This window comes from Dermacentor albipictus, chromosome 2 (assembly GCF_038994185.2).
Source record: "Dermacentor albipictus isolate Rhodes 1998 colony chromosome 2, USDA_Dalb.pri_finalv2, whole genome shotgun sequence".
Taxonomy (NCBI): Eukaryota; Metazoa; Arthropoda; class Arachnida; order Ixodida; family Ixodidae; genus Dermacentor; species Dermacentor albipictus.
Window position 1 is genome coordinate 152966839 of NC_091822.1, and position 13539 is coordinate 152980377.

General features: G+C 46.7%; 1 protein-coding gene across 1 annotated transcript in view; it reads left to right on the forward strand.

Moving 5' to 3' along the window:
• Positions 1–13539, forward strand: part of LOC135899865 (cationic amino acid transporter 2-like) — a 98964-nt gene that overhangs the window by 53191 nt on the left and 32234 nt on the right. The gene's annotated exons all lie outside the window — the stretch shown is intronic.

The window sequence follows — 13539 nt, forward strand, 5'->3', positions numbered from 1 at the left end:
CAGCAGGAGGTATTCACAGATACGAGACTCTCGGAAATCGAAAATGCGGAGCCGATACCGCACCACCTGTGTGCAGTTAGATCGAAAAGGAGGACAGCCGGCAGATCTGCGGGGAGCTGAAGGCGAAAAACGGGAACAGTAAAATATTTCATGCACTCGGACCCCCGCGCGCGCGTGGAATTGTGAATATAGGGGCTAGGCGCACAATCTGTCTCTGTAACCCGGCGGCAAACTCGTGCGGAGCTGGTAAACTGCCATTAAAAAAGAAAGGATTAAAGAAAGGCTATAAAATTACTACCAGCTTTCGCGCTGCCTGGATTCAAGATGTGCGCTGCTTAGTGCAAGAGCACGTATATAGTCTGTATATACACACTGCGCACTTTTCAATTGCCGAGCGTATATGCGTTGGCTGAGAAGGAATTCGTATTTTTCTTTGTTGTTGTCGTTGTGATTATTATTTTTTTTTATGGCGAAACTTTCGTGCTTCGCGTCCTGCTGCGACCGATAATGCGTGTGTCCGGTGTTTTAGGGTTTGCTGCGCGCGGAACCGTCGTTTGTTCCTTTCGCATTATAGCAGCGCGAGAAATGAATCCAGCAAGGAGGCTATTTCACAGCTCCAGGCGACTGCGAGAAGTGCGTTTAGAAGTTGAAAATTTTGGCTGCATCGGGCTCCACAAATGGTTTCAAACTCATATGTACCAACTCACACACCTAACCTAAACTCAAAGAAGTCACGGTACATGCACCTAATAGCCGTATCATAACGTAGACATATTTTCTGATAGAGAGAAAATAAAGATTTACCGATTGATCGATTGATTGATTGGTCGAGCGATTAATTGATTGATTGATTGATTGATTGATTGATTGATTGATTGATTGAATAATTGATTTATTGATTGATTGATTTGATTGATCGATCGATCGCTTGATAACATACACTTAACATACGCCTGATGCGCCTAATCTAACCTAAACTACAAACAGATCATGGCGCATCAATAAATCATAAACGAGAGAGTCACGCCATAAACGCCCAAGAACGTTCAATAAACACAGGTGTTTGACACAAAGCGTTACAAGCATTCGTCATTTTCCCTGACAATGCAACAACTGTTTACCGACGCGATTACTGACAGCTCAACACTAGAAAACTTTCTCCAACAGCTGAGGACAGATTACGCTCACTTATGTTGCAATTTCTAGAAGTGCACCGATGTTGTATTGTATCTTTTGTTATATAACTACATATTTTCATTATGTTCTAATTTATCATATAGTTCGATATTGTATACGTCGTTGCAGTTAACGCTTCTACACTTGTACACCCTATCGCAATTCCTAACGTTGCATTCCACATAATCTGAATTTTTACTCTTTTGACGATGACCATCCTACTATCCGATTGACAGTACTCATAAATAAATAAATAGATCAATAAACAAACAAACAAACAAACAAACAAACCTGAGCGGCGTCCTATTACAGCAAGAACGTCGCGTATAGATGTCAGGCGTCCGTTGTATATTTTTCTTTCTTTCGGCAATATCTTCACTATTATACAGGTTCACGTTTAAATATCTTTTTTTGGGTGCTGTTGGAACAAACACAGCGCTAAGTGTTGTGTTTGTTTTGACAACACCCAGGAATCTCTTAAAACGTGAGCATGCAAAATATTCGCTAATGCGTCAATACCATAATTCAGAGGCATAAAGAAAAGTAAAAAGAAAAAAACTGCTTCCAAAGCGACCGATTTATTTACTCATGGGAATCTCAACGCCCCAACAAAGCAAAACTGAGACTCTGAGAGACATGTAGACTTGTGGGCTCCGGTTTAATTTCGGCCACTTGGGGTTCTTTGAACTTGCACCTAAATCTAAGTACACAAGCTTCCTTCTTTTCTTTTTCTTTTCTTCCTTTTCGTTTCACCCCGAGCGAAATGTGGCCGCCAGAGCCGGGAGTCGCTCCCGCGACCAGAATGCCAAGGCCAAGGAGCCACCACGGCGCCTGTGGTTATCCAGAGTCACGATGCCAAAATATATTTTGTAATCTTTTTTTTTTCTTTAACTTGGGTGGGACATTAGGCAGTATAATAGCAAGAGCTTGGTGGCGCAACCCACCGCCCCGTTCCAAAGGGGACGCTCATAACATCCATCCGGGAAGAGGTCAAGAAAACTGGCGACCAAGTACAGGGTAATGGAAAGTGTAAACGGACAACCAGTGGTCTTAAAGAAAGAAAACGAGAGAAACAGAGAATGTAAATTGGATACAAAGGACGGTGACAAAAAAAAAGACCATGGATATTTACAAAAAGCGGCAAGAAAGAAATCGGGAGGGAAATATTACGTGAATGAATGAATGAATGTTTATTTCATCTTGAATACACTTTCAAGAAAGGTGCAGGGGCAAAAGGCGCACAGCGCCTGAGAGGGGCCCCTGTACCCCCAATATACGCTTTTATTATGCATTATTTAGTGGTAGTTCATTGGCAGTGAGCGGACACACACAACGTTACATATTTTAACACATTATACACGAGTTTACACAAACTGAGAACAGAAATAACAATATTTTGGGGTTACAGTTTGTTTACTAATATAGACGGTGAAATAACGTAAAGGGGAGTGCCTTGCTACTTGAGGCTCGAGCTGGTTGCCGAAGGACAAAAACAACAACAACAAAAAAACATATCGGAGCAAGTATGCGCAACAGGATGATGCATGTGTCTGCTGCGGCAAAATTCCCGGAACCACTGAGCACATCTATATAATGGTATGCGAAGAGCCCTATTCACCCTGTGAGATCAGTGGGTAATGTACACTTTCCAGAAGCACCAGGATTCAAAGCGGATGGAAGTATTACCCGGTCTGGTAGTTGAGATAAACAAGAGGCGTTTATAGTTTTTGTAGTAAAAACGCAGGGAAGGAATCCGCTAGAACGGAAACCGTTACAGGCACAGGTTATACATAGGCATAGGCGAAGACGATCGACGACCCACTTTTATGCCTGTTTGCTGGCCTCACCAATGTGAAATATTTTCCTTCTTACTGGGCTTCCGCGTAGAAATATAACAGGGCTTTTCTTTGATACGACCGTCAAATATACTAAAGTTACAATCATACTCTGCAAAAAAAAAGGAATGATTGAATGGCGTAAGTAAGCTCGCTAGTCGCAAGTATCGTAGAAAGACCAAACCGAAGGCCGGAAAAATGGAAACAACGAGACAAAGACAGTTGGACAGATGCCACGCAGAATTGAAAAAAAGAGAAGTAAGTCGGGTTCGCAAGACCCAGGAAAGGATCGCACAGAGAACAAAACGCCGGAGGGACTCAGCCGCGCCGCCGTTTCGATTCCCCGCAATCGACCGACGTATAAACCGGGTATTTTTCATCGGGCATAATGTTGCACAACGGTAGGGCAGCACTGTACTGTCGAGCACAGTAAGGAGAAGGGGGGGGGGGTTGAGGGCGGTCTGAAATGGTGGGTTTATAGCGGGGAAGAGGGGGTGAGATGGCCGATCTGTTCGCGCTTTTTGAGCGGGACAGCTGCGCCCTGTCAAAGCGCAGGACAATGCAAGGGTTAAGCGATTTCGTTTTTTTTTTTTTCACAGCACGCGAACTTCGTCGCTTGCTGCTTTGTCGCTTGCCCCAAGCCTCGTATACTGCAGGGTCAGCGCAGCAGCAACAAGACGTTGTCGAACGCGCTATAAAAGTGCATAGAACGGTTGCACGGCGCATATTCGATGCTTCGCTGCAATATGCTGAATGAGCATAAAAAAGTGGGCGGAAATTGGAATTAAAATAAAAGACTGAGAGAACGAATAAAAATAAGAATAAATGGACCTGCGGCGGAATTCGCGAAGACTTGACAACGGTTTTGTAGTTGGCCCATGCCGCGCTCTCATTAAATGTTCGCGATATTTGCCTGTCTTCGGTGTTTTCCTGTTTGTTTGTAGTTTTTTTTTCTTTCTTGCGCTCTTAGTTTCGTTTGTCCTGCGACTAGGAGCAACCGGCGCCACCACCGGACGCGCCAACCTCTCGATTAAGTCTTGTCAATCATATTTTATTTTTGTTCTCTTGAAGATTGCGGCGCAATTCTACGACGATTGTACTGCACTAATAAAAACACTGGATTTTGGGAACCCGCCGTGGTTGCTCAGTGGCTATGGTGTTGGGCTGCTGAGCACGAGGTCGCGGGATCGAATCCCGGGGACGGCGGCCACATTTCGATAGGGGCGAATTGCGAAAACACCCGTGTGCTTAGATTTAGATGCACGTTAAAGAACCCCAGGTGGTCGAAATTTCCGGAGTCCTCCACTGCGGCGTGCCTCATAATCAGAAAGTGGTTTTGGCACGTCAACCCCCATAATTTCATTGGATTTGGGGAAAAGGTGATGATATTTGCTGATCAAGCCTTGGTGTATAAGCAGTGGCGGACGCAAGAATTGGCGCGATAATCGTCATTGCGATTACACGATTGAGTACATTTCACTAAATATTTTTTTATTTATGAAATTAGGTGACACGTGGCGACTGTAGGAAAGAAACGAGCCACGCACTCAATGCGTAAGGTTTTTCTAGAAAAAGGATTGCGACTGTAGCACCATTTCTGAGAATACATATTCAACACGTGTTGTGAAATGCGTCGCTCTTCTTGTTCGGTCTTTTTTCCGAACTTCAATGTTTTTTTTTTTTTTTCGCAGTGCGGGAACCCTAGAACGAACAACTGAAAGTTAATAGAGCAAAATATACTTTTTTTCTTAAGACGCATAGTTATTCATCAATGAGAGTTAAATTTCCGGTGTGTTTCAAATTGTTCGAAAGGAAAACGAAAATGAAAGTGGGGGGAAAGACAATGTACTGCCGGAAGGATTCCAACCCACAATCTTCGCATGACGTGACCTACCCTCTATAACCAATTCTACGGCGGCAGCGCGGCTTGGGTAGTCCGTCCAGTTTCCTAGGTCTACAATACACCGCACCAGCCCATTTTTTTGTATATACTATATGCAAAGCATGCAAAAAGGAGATATGCACGCTTGAACATCTCCGGAATCGGTTTTTAGGAATGATCAGATCTCCAGATCATATCCCTCGAGTCCATGCTGTCCAGTACGCCCGTGATAGGGCTAGAAGGCTTGACCTCCCGGTCCCAACATGGCACTAGCCAGGCAGGTGGCAGCACCTTGTACAAGACAAGAATAAAGTTTTTTCCTCCTCCTCCTCCTCCATCTTTTTGTCTTCTTAATTTCTTGCAGCACAGCTTTGCAACCGTGAAATTGTCTCGCTTCCTTACATTGCTCAAAAAGGCACGCGTACGCTGCGCAACTTGATTAACAAAATAATAAGGTATTTGGCGCCATCTATGGTCTTCAAACTTTTACTGTCGGCTGTACGTGTAATAGACGGCTAACCTCAGGAGCATTACATGCGTTAGTTGGCCCCACGCACGGCCATGACCATCGAGAGCGATGAAGACCGGACTTGCTTTTCTACGTGCACCTGCACTTTTATCAGTTTACAGATATATGTAGAGTTTCCTGCATCTAACGTTAGCAAGCTGTTCAACGAAATAAAAATAAAAATTAAAAGAAAAGGATTAAAAAAAACAGACACGTTGCAAGATGCAACTATAAGACCTACGGTATGGTCGTCAGAGGTCTGACGACCGAACACCGTATAGGTCTTGAAGTCGTACCTTGCACTGCGTTTTTTTTTAATCTGGTTCTTTATTTTTCTGTATTTATTGTTTTCTCTGATTGTTGCTGAGCTTCGCCAACGTTAGCGTGGACACCCTATCTATATCCGTTCATCCGTCCAACCGTGCCCTTCTGGAGGTGCTTGTGAAGGCACTACATTTTGCGACACGATGAAACTGTCGAATAGAGGACTTCATCTTCAGTGACGCAACAACGTAAGAGAGAAAGCCACGAAGCAGCAGATGCGACGAAAGGTTGCTCAAGAACCGATGAGCAGGAAAGGTTCGAGTGACAGAGAGAGAGAGAGAGCGGGAGAGATGAGAGGCAGAAGCCAGGGAACGCTATAACCAGAAAATCGTATCGTTGGCTGCCATACGTCGGGAGAGGGGAACAGAGAAAAGATGCACAGAAAAGCCGCGGAGCCTGGCCAGATTTATTTCTGTTTAGGCATGCACCCTACACGGAAGAGAAAGCAAGGTGCATGAGAGAGAGGGAGCGATAGAGAGAGAGAGAGGGAAAAGGACGTCAAGCGCGTACACACAATCGAAGGGGGTAGCCGAGCAGCGTTTTTAACAAGCACGCGGCCCCTTTATGACGCGCATTCTCGGTCTCTGCACACAGATCCTGCTCAAAAAAAGCCCGTTATACACTACTCTTAGCTCAACAGTGCAATCTCTGCTGCTCAGAAAGGCCGAAGGTTCATCACATGGCCGCGGCGGCAGCATATATATGTGTTGGCGAAGTGTCAGAACGCTGGTGTACTTAAATTATGGCGCACGTTAAATCAATCAATCAATCAACCAATCAATCAATCAATCCAATCAATCAATCAATCCAATCAATCAGTCAATCAATCAATTAGTCAATCAATCAATTAGTCAATCAATCAATCGGCCGATCGTTAGATCAAGAATTTACTCACACTAAAAAGTGGCACTGTGGCAAATGGAGTGCCTGAGCGAGCAGTCAGGCTCGCAAGCCGCAAAGTAGCTTGCAATAGTTAAACATAGACCGGAGGCGCAGTACTGCAGAATTCAGCGCGGAAGGCCTCCTTGAATCTTAAAGACGGACCGGAGACGCTAAGAAATTTAGCACGGCAGGCTCCCTGGCGTCGCGCAGGAAATTATGTATGGCGCCGCGAAGGCGCCCACGGCTGGAGCCACGCGCCAGAGACGCGAGGGGAAGGAGCACTTAAGTCCGGTCGCTTCTAGGCCGGTCTACGTGAGTGCAGTTATCCGCAAGTGTGTGTTCTTTTGCTGTTTCCCGAACTCTTCCTGTACGTTTTATTTGCGAGGCCGCTTGCTTGTATCACACTTCATTTGTTGCTGCCGACTTTAGGTTCTTCGACTAGGCGTTTTTATTTCGTGGTTGCTTCCTGTCGCAGCTGTTTGCGTCAGTGAGTACTGTAACGACTCTTTCTCTTAGGATGTATATATATATATATATATATATATATATATATATATATATATATATATATATATATATACTGCTTTCATGTTATGTGTTTAAGTGCATTGGTGGGTTGGCGATTATCAGCTGATAACGTTTTGATGACTATCGCTGTGTGACGTAAAGTATATCTATCTTCGTGCTTTGCCTCGTACATCTTCCTCCGCTTTGATTGATTGATTGATTGATTTGCTATTATAGGTGCCGTAATGGCGCGGTGCTAGAAATGCGGCCAGTAGCGCCCGGAATCGAACCGTGGACTTTTTTTGCTCGGAAGCAGAAAGCCACAGCCGCCTGAGCGATTGCGCCGGACTTCAGCACCCTGGAGATACATCCGCGCACATGATCGTATCCCGGCCACGGCGGCCGCATTTCGAGGGGGGGGGGCAAAATGAGAAAACATCCGTTTGCTTAGATTTAGGTGCACGTTAAATATCCCCAGCTGGTCCAAATTATTCCGGAGTTCCCCACTTCTGTGTGCCTCATTATCAGATCGTGGTTTTGGCACGTAAAACCCCACAATTTTTTTAAAGTGCGCGCACGCCCTTGTGTCTTCCTTCGTCCGCGTTCGCTTGCCGCCGTAACGACTGAAACACAATTAATTTGCAACCGCCAGGTGGACGCGCGCCGACGCCCGGCGACGCCGAGAGTACGCCTGCAATACGCTCCATGTGGTTGCACCGCTTCGACGGTACAGCGCGTTTCGCTACGGGCGTCCGCACGGCATGTAACTACATGCGACACTGCCGCGAACCGGTCCGGCCTAGTCCGGCCGACAGGCGCCCTGCCGCTGCTGCCTGCGCCGCAACAAGTGGCTTTTGGGTGACGTTGCAGGCGCTCGCGCGCTGCTAGACGCGTGAGCGGCCGCCAGCTGTGCGGCGCGCGCTGAGCCGCCCCGCCGACGAACGCGCCGCCGCGCGGCCAGCGACGACGACGGCCACGAACCGCGCGCCGTGTAGGCGCGATGCAGGCGTGCCTGCTGAGAACTGTCGCAGCCGCGAAGCTGCTGCCAGCTGCAAGTGTTCCCACGTCAGCGGCCGCCTCGCTGCATAAGCGCCGCAACGCGCGCGTACGCACACACACGCGCGCACACACACAGGATGATGTATGTGTGTACACACACAGGCACACATACATGCGCACAAGCACCTGCGGCCGCCCTGCTCTACTTCTCCCTTCTATCTCAACTGCGTTTTCAAAACTGCACTCTGGGAAACCCTTGACGACGAGGAGAGAGAGAGGGCTCGCGCGTGCGCTATGCAAATAGTATACAAGTCGTGAAGGACGTTCGTTGCGGCGCCTCGCCTGTGCGTGCACTCGAGGCTCGCGGCGCGTTTTATTTCGTAACGAGCCGCAACGAGCCGAATTCAAACGCTTGGCGACCAGACTTCGGTTTGAGAGGACGCTAACAAAGGGGTCGGTGCCGCCGCTCCGGTTTCGGTGCCGACGTCTTCCCGACTAGTGGACTTCGAGTCCGTGGCGCCGTTCCAAGGGAAGGCTTGGTCACAGAGACGCTCGCCGCCACGGAGATGAGGCTGCAGTACCACTCGTTAGCACCCTGCTGTTGGCGCAGGTCGCTGCTTGCTGGAACTCCCTGCAGCCTCAAGCAGACTATTACCCCGGGCATTTGAACTACAGTAGGAACGAGGCGTTATAGTTGTGAACCAAAAGCAGTAAGCAGCAAAAAACAAAGACAAGGAAAAACGACAGAAAACAAAAAAGGTAGCCTTAGACTCAAGTAACAATCTGATTGCCATAACTAGGTTTTGACGCGTCAAAGCTGCACTTCGGAATTCACTTATTTCGACTAGACTTGGAGCTCACGAACATTTTTTTTTTTTTTCCATTCGGAGCTTATAATACAGTAGTTACTCGGTGAGCGCGGAACGAAAGTGTGGATGATGTGTAAGCTGAGCAACGGTGACGCATAGCGAGGGCTTGACGCCCATCATGCCCTCTGTCGGCACATAACGGAACTGTTACCGTGAATACGCGAATAAATGGAGAACAGGCTGGGAAACATGGCTAAGGCGCTCGCGCAAGCATTCGAGTTGAACTCCTGCTTCGCAAACGCGTTGGTTTATGCATTCTGACGGAAAGCTGACTTTACGTGGTAACTAATTAGAAGCACTAAATCGATTCAGACTGAAAAGGAATGTTCTTCAAGACTCCATATTCGTACAATTCCGCTGTAAGATTTTAATTACTAGAACATTCCGCCACTCTGCGGCTGATATTTCGGCGCGTGATTCATGAAAGGCAAGTCTGGATTTCTATTTACACAGTAATATTCACGCTATTTCTTCCCGCTAAGTGAACGAAAATCGGATCCTGAAACGATACTTTAGCCGTCTAAAGTGGTTTAAGGTGTGTTTCCATTCTGGCCAATGTGGTATCAGCAGTTTACGTCGACAGCTAAAAAGATAGCTTCGAGCCCAAGCAATGGAAAGCATCTGGAACCGCGTCTGGAAGACAATCATGACGATTTATTCGCATCCCCTTCAAAACGGGGCTGTGACAAATAGTCACGTAGCCTGCTTCAGCTAATCAGGTATGCCGTACATGCTTTTCATTCTTGCAATTTCGTAAACGTCTCCTCCATCTTTTGTCACTTCCTCAGAACTTCTCAATCTACCATTTTAAAAGGGGAGGCGGACTAGACGATGGTCGATATTGGAATGTATTATGTAACATTTATACATGTATCATTACGTGATTATGATAGGTGTATAAATGTGTGGCTTTCCTGGAGTAAATCTGAGTTCCGCGCTTGTCCTGTGTGTTTCCTTCTTCGTCCGTTGTCGTTTGCGCGGTTACATAATGCATTTAAATCTATCTTGCACCGCTACCTATGCTTGCAACGGATTCGTTCTTATTTCTTTCTTCATTTTTTATGCGAAGCATATTACGAGAGCTCAACCCAGCTCCTCAGGCGCGGCGGTGTCGCCTTCAATACCACGTGACACTGTGACGTCACGACAGAAAAGAAACGGCGCTCCAACTAGCGCCGTCGCCCCCCGCATCGGACGCGGTGAGCGTCGAGCAACGCAGCGTTCGGCGCGACAACGAAATGTGCGCCTGAGCAAGCGCCGCACGCCTGAGCCGACGCCGACGACACCGGCTTTTCTGCGACACGAGCTCCTTAACGCTGTCGCGTTAAAATAAAGGCTAGTATGCTTCGCATCCTGGGCTTAACCTTAGCTAAGCCACAGCCATGTTTTATGCGAAGCATATTACGCGAGCTCAACCCAGCTCCTCAGGCGCGGCGGTGTCGCCTTGAATACCACGTGACACCGTGACGTCACGACAGAGGAGAAGTGCCTTTGGCTCAAAACTCTTGCAAGATGGGCTGGGTGGGAATCGAACCAGGGTCTCCGGAGTGTGAGACGGAGACGCTACCACTGAGCCACGAGTACGATGATTCAAAGCGGTACAAAAGCGCCTCTAGTGAATGCGGTGTTGCCTTAGAAACGAGCTGTTTCTAAGGCTCAGGCGTGCGTCGCTTGCTCAGGCGCACATTTCGTTGCCGCGCCGAACGCTGCGTTGCTCGACGCTCACCGCGTCCAATGCGGGGCGCGCAGTGGCTGCGCCGTAGCCCATTCTCTTACACCCCTTGGCGGGTCGACGGGAACGCTGTCGCGTTCCACTCTTGAAGGCGAAGCAGAGTAACGCATGAGTTGTTTCGTCGTCTAGCCGAACCAAATATAGCCAAGCAACAGCAGTTCACCAGGCTAAACAGTGGTTCAACAACTAAAATAAAGGCTAGTATGCTTCGCATCCTGGGCTTAACCTTACCTAAGCCACAGCCATTTTTTTTTTCTTTCCACCCATATTCTAAAGGTCTCTTGCTTATCTCGAATGCCGATCGGTTGATACTTCCGTCCACATTAAATCCAAGTGCTTCTGGAAAGGGTGCGTTGCCCACAGGTCTCACTGGGTTAATCTGTTTGCATTCATTATAGGATGCGCCGAGTGGTCTCCGGATATTTTGCTGCAGCGTACACATACCTCATCTTGCTGGGAATATTTGCTCCGCCATGTTTTTGTCCTGGGGCAACCAGCTCTCCGAACATGACGCCACCTCGCGTCGACAAGAAGCACACAGTTTATCGCTGTGCTTTAACACTTTGCGTGCGCGAACGTACGAGAAACACGTCATTGCTTACACATTAAGCGCATCTGAAAACGTGGATACGTTTTGCTGTGAGCCAGAAATACGTGCCCTTCGAATTTCCCAACCCTTCTCCTCAGCCGCCATCATGATTGGACAAACAAAGCAGCCTGCATCGTTTCTTTTTTTCATTTTTTGCTACGATACTGTGTTCGCAAAACTGTGTCTTTTTTCGACTTTGTAAGAAGTATAACGAGACTCAAGATGGCCGCTGTCCGCTTAAGCTGTCTATCGAGCCGTTTACAGCGATTATTGGAGGACAGCCTTATAGGGTAGCTTTTTAGAGTCCCATTAGGCTAGTCGATCTTGTTTATCTTAAATAAAAAGAACGCGATAAAAAAATACAGAGGCAAAAGAAGAACAAGAAAGAAACAGACTACTAGGCGAGCGCTCCGTTTTGACTGATTTGTTTATTACGAAAGGCGTGCTATTAGGTAGTCCCCATATATACCGCACGGGTAAGCTGCGACCTCCAGTCGCGCTGTCCCATAAAAAAAAGTGCGTGACGTTTTAAAACGTCAGTAGCTGAACTCATGACTGATCTCCCTTGGTTACAGGTTTGCATTATTTTCTGAGCTCTTCCTTTCTTTTGTGTGCGTTTTCCCCCTCCCGGCACTTATTACCGACGTGTGCATAAAGGGCTGCGACATTCGAATGAGCGATCGACTTTTCGTCGAGCATCCCCCTTGCGCTCATTCTTTTTTTCCACGCCATCGCAGATTGTGCGAACAAGGCGCATCGTCCTGTGTGTGTGCGTGCGTGTGCGTATGCGTGTGTGCGTGTGTGTGTGTGTGTGCGTGTGTGTGTGTGTGTGTGTGTGTGTGTGTGTGTGTGTGTGTGTGTGTGTGTGTGTGTGTGTGTGTGTGTGTGTGTGTGTGTGTGTGTGTGTGTGTGTGTGTGTGTGTGTGTGTGTGTGTGTGTGTGTGTCCGTCCGTCCGTCCTCCGTGTCCCTCCGTTTACAATATCACAATTCTAGGTTGTTGAGCCCAATTACCCGAAGAGACGTTCACTATACCTGCACGAAAAATATCAAGATGCGTATTCGACTGAGTAACGAGAATTCACTTAATTTGTTTTAACAAACCACCGTTTTATGCATGGAAGCACAAGATTAACTGGAGCGCCCATGTATTTCTTTGCGGAGTTGGGGAATGAGTGTATCGAAACCAGCGTGTCATTCCGAAAATTCGGTACAGTGGTTATCCCTTACGACCTCTCCGGCTGCAATGCGTAAATTGCAGCATGTATTCTATAAAGTAATTACTGGATAGCTTAAAAACCTAATTCGCGATTTTCGGTGGGGGTGGTGTTGTTATTGCTGTTAATTAGTCGATTGTGCATCCCGCTTCCTCGTGCAGGAAATGTCCGCCTCTTTGAGTAATCCAACTTAGAGACTATAATCACGCTATCCGGCCACGTCCAAATTAATTTTAATTGTGTATACCACAAAAAATACAAATAAAACAAGTAATTACTGGCTCAGCTCGCACACCCTGTCACATCGCCCTGAAGTAGGGTGTGGCTGAGGTATAACCATCTTGCGCTAAACAAAGCCTTTCTACAGTGGCAGCTTCTGTTGCGGCTGTATAATGTCTCCAAACTCTCAGAAAACTTTGCGCCCTTTGCGGCTTATCTTTTCTTCGAGATGGCGATCGCTATCTATCTTGGCCGTCTTTCCTTTCTCTAACGCTGCGCGCTCGATACATTTAGGTCGCCAACATGCGCATATCAGCGTGGCATATCGTTCTCGATAACCGAGTAAGTTGCGAGCACTGAGTGATTTAAAAAAAATAAGTAAATTCACACAAGTTAGGTGACGTTTATTGTTTGGAGACTACATATATAAGCACCACAGGGTGTGAATTCTATTATTATTATTATTATTATTATTATTATTATTATTATTATTATTATTATTATTATTATTATTATTATTATTATTATTATTATTATTATTATTATTATTATTATTACATAGCGAACAGTGGAAAAATAATGGGTTGAAGGGGGTGCGCATTCGCCATGTATGAGAAAAATGCCACACTGAAGCATACACGCACAAGACAACAAAGGCAAAGGACCGATGAACTAGTAATATGTTCATGGAGAAATTTATAGGCGGGCTTGTTTTTTGCGCATGCTTGAATAATTGAAGTGGCAAGTCGCGTCTGCAGAATCCCGCAAACTGCAGGAATGCTCGTGAAAGGGAAATATCATC